This window comes from Apium graveolens, chromosome 9, assembly GCF_009905375.1.
Source record: "Apium graveolens cultivar Ventura chromosome 9, ASM990537v1, whole genome shotgun sequence".
NCBI lineage: Eukaryota > Viridiplantae > Streptophyta > Magnoliopsida > Apiales > Apiaceae > Apium > Apium graveolens.
In genome coordinates this window covers 142972515-142978816 of record NC_133655.1, presented here as the reverse complement: position 1 = coordinate 142978816, position 6302 = coordinate 142972515, and positions in this window count along the sequence as shown.

Sequence of the window (6302 nt, the reverse complement as noted above, 5' to 3'; positions counted from 1 at the left end):
AACATACTATTTGAGTAAGTATTGAAGGAGGTATGGTAGTTTGAAGTTGCTGCTCTGGTTTTGGCCGAGAGCTTGCTTCTTTAAAATGAAAAGTCAAGTTTGTGTTATGATTTTTTGTTTTGTTTCTTTGGTTATGGCTTGTCTAATTTTGAGGATTTACCATGGTAAAAAATGAATGGCTCACAATCAACCAACAACACACTTCTTTTTGTCATGCTTAGGTCATCATTCTTATGTCATCCAATTGCCACATGTCTCTTCCTTGTGGTTTGATGATGTCACAATTCTTGGCTTCTTGTACAAGCTTGTCTCTTGGTCACTTATTTATTTTACGGTTCGCTTAACTTTCGTTCTCGTTCGTCGTTTGAGGGATCATATCCGGGATCTTATTACTTGGGTTCCCCTAAACCTTTCTCAATATTTTATATTCCTTTTTGTGATCCCCTCTTAAAATCCTTGAATTTAAAACATTTTTATCCTGTCACCTTATACTCAATTCTTTCGGTATCTGGTGGATTTTCGGGAAAAAATCAAAGTGTTCGGATTTGGATTCTGACGATCTTTACATACACTTATTTACTTTATGGAGTACTAATACGATCTTAGAATTTCCATAACAGTACTCCTATATAGCGTGGTCTGATAATTTTCCTTAATCAGCATCATCAGTAAAAGTTACTATTCATCCGTGTTTCAAAATTTTCCAAAAATTGGGGTTATTACAAAACCGGTTCATTATCCTATGAGGCCTCTTAGAGGCTGATCCACGAGGAGTTATATCCTTTCTTGGACTTTTAACAATAGCTGATTTTTTCCATTTTTATTAATTACGATATTAATTAATATTTAGGGTTTTGGGCCCTTTATAACGGGTTTTATTGTCAGCCCAATCCGTGTATAATTAATGCGATATTAATTACACAATCAGTGTTTATTTTATTCCCTATCAACTATCTAGTTTTAATAAATTTAAATTACGAGCTCGACGAGAATATCTTACCTATGAGGATAAATTTTATAATATCTTATATTAATAAAAATTAATATTTTTGAGATCTTTATACGATCAAGTCAATTGATATTATGTATCAAAATTAGTAACTGACTGGTTTTACATTATTACATCTGGAACTTGACCAAATATTTAAAAATATTCAAAATTTGATATGAGATGTCGCAAGCTCCGTTAGAACTACGAAGATATACTAAATCGATTTATTTATTAATGTTTTACTTTAAAAAAATTAGGTTTAAAATATTATTCAATGATGGTGAATTTATAAAGAGGTGCTCCTAAAGTCCTATTTTTTATTTTCTTTAGAAAAAATTAAACTAAAACTATAAAGTAAAATTAATTATTTTCATTAACATGTTATTTGAAAAATGGTAAGCCATTTGAAGCTTTTTCATAAAAAAAGAGTTTATTTATTGTATTATTTAATTAAAGATATATTTATATTCAAATATTTGTGAGACAAATCCTAAATTTTATATTATTCAATTTGATATGGTTATTATAAGCAATCATATACATAAAGCCCCTATTTTTTGTGGAGTTATGGAGTCTAAAATTCTAACTTTATATTACATGATATAAACGTGTGTTATGGTGTTATATCATTTATATTCATCAAGTTGAATATTTACGTGTTCTACAACGTGAATAAGTATATTCTTCAAACTGATCATGTTCTATAAAATCATATGTTCTACAATGTTCAACTTGTCAAATATATGAAATTTGCAAGATATTTATTAAAATAGTGATATTTGTAGAACATGATTCACATTATAATACGTTTTACAAAATTTTTTTATGCTATTTTATTTGCAGAACATATATGAACTCCCGTACTCAACTAAAAACAAGGACTCAATATTTTGAAAAAAAATATTTAAAATTAGCAATAATAAATATACAAAAAAATATTTAGTGCTGGAAAATATTGTACAACTATTTTGAATTATTTGAAAAAAAATTAAAACTATAATATATTGGATTATTTGATTTAATCCATGTTATGCTATCTAAATAAAAAAAATTAATATTAGTCGATATTTTGAAAGGGTTAACAAGTTCAACTAATATTTAAAAAAATTCATCAAATTGAAAATATTTAATTTTAGAAAAATAATATACAATGTTATCAAGTTACTATAAAAAGAAATATTAGAATCATAAATGAAAGAAACTTCAAAATGATTTGAATGATGATATTAGTACAAATTTATATTCAGATTCATGAAAACAAATTTGAATATCAGTTGTTAGTCTTTATGGTATATGCATTATTTTTATGTATGTTGTGTATATATTGTGTACTTGATGATTTCATTAACAAAACACCTTGGTAGATTTTACTAAGTGAAAAATGTAGCACTCGACGGATAAGGGTGATAGTCCCGACGGATGACTCAATATAGTCCCGACGGATGATGATCTATTATCCATCGAGTGAGTAGCTTATGTAACAATAAGTCAGTACCACATTTCTGCATACACATTGTTTAGATTCTGTAAGTAGTACTCAAGTCATGTTGACTTTAACTAGATATGCAGAATAGGTTGATTAATTGTACATAGATGATATCTTGTAATTCTGCATAAATGAAATGAAGTCAAGTGTCAGATTGCTACCCGACGGATAAACAACAATGTCATTCGACGGATGATTAAGAAGACAACCCGAAGGATGATCATGAACCCGACGGATAAATAATTCAAACATCTGTTGATAGTGACAACACAGTCACATGCGTCGAGTGTATGCAAATGGAATGTGGAAGCCTATTCAACTGGGTTTTAGAGAACAAAGAAGCATTACCATTTCCATGCTATTATAAAGATATTCAAAGATGCTGGAAAAGAGTAATGGAGCAGCATAGTATTAGATTTGATAGTTTTTGTTTTATTATCTTGTCTTATTACTTTGTAATCTTGGTGATATATAAATCAAGAAGTAGTAAATAGAACAATTAACTAAGCAACCAAGAGAGAAATATTTATAAGCTGTATTCTTAGCATTTCTCTGCATTCTTAGTTGTTAAAATTTGTAAGAAGTTGTGAGCTAATTGCTACACAGGGTTCTCTTGATATATTATATATCTCTGGTGGATACATTCAAATCCACCAGAAAGTTTTTAAAGACTTGTGTTTTTAATTACCTGTGTTTTGATTCATTTTAAGTTATTATTCCGCACTCTGCAAATCAATTCACACTGATATATATATTTAAGTTAGAACAATTTTATTTGGGAAAAAGTTTCAAGAATTTCATTCAACCCCCCTTCTGTAATTCTTGTTGCATTGTTAAGGGACTAACAATTGGTATTAGAGCAAGCTCTTAACAAACAGAGAGTTTAAAGATCACAACAAAACAACAAGGTGAACAAGAAAGATGTTGGAGTCAAGATTCCTTTTCTGAATAAAGATAATTACCATCACTGGAAGGTAAAGATGCATCTTCATTTACTTTCTCAAGATGAGGCCTATGTAGATTGCATAGAAAGATGTCCTCATGTACCAATGAGAGCTGCAATTGCAAATGAGCCATCTGTCCCCAAGCCAAGGCATGAATGGTCTGATCATGATATTGAACAAGTCAGGAAAGATAAGAAGGCCATGAATATCCTGTTCAATGGAGTTGATGGTGATATGTTTGACAACATCATCAATTGTAAAACTGCCAAGGATGTTTGGGATACAATACAGATTATCTGTGATGGCACTGAGCAAGTTAGAGAAAACAAGATGCAGCTACCGATTCAGCAATATGAGCATTTTTATAGTGAAGAAAGTGAGTCTCTCACTGACATCTTTAGTAGGTTTCAAAAACTACTAAATGCTCTGAAGTTGCATGGAAGGGTCTATCAGACAAAAGACTCCAATCTGAAGTTCCTTAGATCTCCCCCAAAGGAATGGAAACCTATGACAGTCTCATTGAGAAACTCTCAAGATTACAAGGAGTTTACTTTGGAGAGACTGTATGGCATCCTGAAAACCTATGAGCTTGAAATAGAGCAAGATGAGAGGATGGAGAGAGGAAAGAAGAAAGGAGGATCCATTGCACTAGTTGCTGAGTTAGAGAAAGAGAAGGAGATGAAGATGGAAGTTGTTGAATCAACTTCAAAGGTCTGTGAAAATAAGGGCAAGGGGCTGGCAGTAGAAAATGAAGATTCTTTGAACCAAGATGACATGGAAGATATTGATGAACATCTAGCATTTCTTCCAAAATATTTGCCAAGCTCAAGTTCAAGAAGAACTTTGGTGCAGCTAAGCCAAATAGAAACATGGTGGATAAATCAAAATTCAAGTGTTTCAAATGTGGCTTGGCAGGGCACTTTTCCAGTGAGTGTAGAAATTCAGATTCCAACAAAAAGAAGTTTGAGCCTGTGAATTATAAACAGAAATACTTTGAGTTGCTCAAACAAAAGGAAAGGGCTTTCATTACACATGAAAATGACTGGGCAGCAGATGGTCTGGATGAAGATGAAGATGTCAGCTATGTCAATCTAGCCCTAATGGCCAAGTCTGATGAAACAGAGACAAGTTCTTCAAGTAATCAGGTAATCACCACTAACCTTGCACATTTATCTAAAGCTGAGTGTAATGATGCCATAAATGACATGTCTACAGAATTATATCATTTGCGTGTTACACTTAAGTCTCTTACTAAGGAAAATGCTAAAATCAAATAAAATAATTTGTTTTTAAGTGAGAGGAATAATGTGCTAGAGTCTCAGTTCATTGAATTTGAAAAATTAAGAATTGAGTGTAAAATTGCTAAGGATGAATTAATCGAGTCCTTGAAGAAAGGGGAGATCTTGAAGAAGCAGCTTAAACGAGAACAAGAGGTGATTAAGGCATGAAAAACATCAAGAGATGTTCATGCTCAAATCACCAAAGTTCAAGGGATTGAGTCCTTTTGTGATGCATCCTGGAAGAAGAACAAGGAGAAGCTGGAATCCAACTTGGTGGAAGGATTGCTAACAGATGTAGACTCGATGGATGATGAGGGTCACCCGTCGGATAACAAAAAGGGTTATTCATCGAGTGATATAAATCCTTATCCTGTCGAATGTGTGCAATCCTGTGAGTAAAGCCAAGATTATCAAGTTAAATGAGAAATATGGATCATTTTCCAAGTACTTTGTTCCAGGAGAAACCAGTCAAGTGAAGAAGGAGAAAAAGGCAAATATTGGACATATGACTGTCAAGCAATTGAGTGACAGACTTGAAAAGATTGAGGTTAAAACAGAGGCTAAAAGGAAAAATAATAGAAATGGTAAAGTAGGAATTAACAAACACAATAACTATACACATGATAAATATGCTCCTAGAAAAATCTGTGTCAAGTGTGGTAGTGTAAATCATTTGTCTGTTAATTACAAATCTGCCATGCCTACTCCCATATCTGTGCCACCTCACTTTCCCAACATGAATGCCATGCCTTCTATGCCTACGAATGCTATGTCTACACAGAATATGAATGCACAGTTTGCTAATATGCCATTTGCACCTAATCCTTATTATGCTGTATTTCGTATGCCATAAATGCCATTTAGCATGCCCTACTGGAATAACATGTTTACTAATAGCATGCCGTTCCCTGTTAATCAAAATATGTATGATAATTTTGTTGCAATGAATGGTTTCAAAGGCCCAACTCAAATGACTAAGGATGAATCTGAAATCCCCAAGTCAAATGAGATCAAACCTAAGAAACAGAAAAAGAAAGCTAACAAGGCAGGACCCAAGGAAACTTGGGTACCAAAATCAACTTGATTTGATTTTGATGTGTGCAGGGAAACAGAAAGAATCTATGGTACTTGGATAGTGGTTGTTCAAGACACATGACTGGTGATTCTACCCTGCTCACAGAGTTCAAGGAGAGAGCTGGCCCAAGTATTACTTTTGGAGATGACAGCAAGGGTTATACTGTGGGATATGGCTTGATTTCAAAAGACAATGTCATCATTGAGGAGGTTGCCTTAGTGGATGGTCTCAAGCATAATTTGTTGAGTATCATCCAGCTTTGTGATAAAGGCAATTCAGTAACCTTCAACTCAGAAGCCTGTGTTGTGACTAACAAGAGGAGCAACAAAGTGGTTCTCACTGGTGTGAGAAAAGAAAATGTGTACCTAGCTGACTTCGACTCATCAAATGCAGAATCTGTTACTTGTCTTCTCAGCAAAGCAAGTCAGGATGAAAGTTGGTTATGGCATAAGAAGCTATCCCATCTAAACTTCAAGACCATGAATGAATTGGTAAAGAAAGAATTGGTAAGAGGCATTCCTCAAGT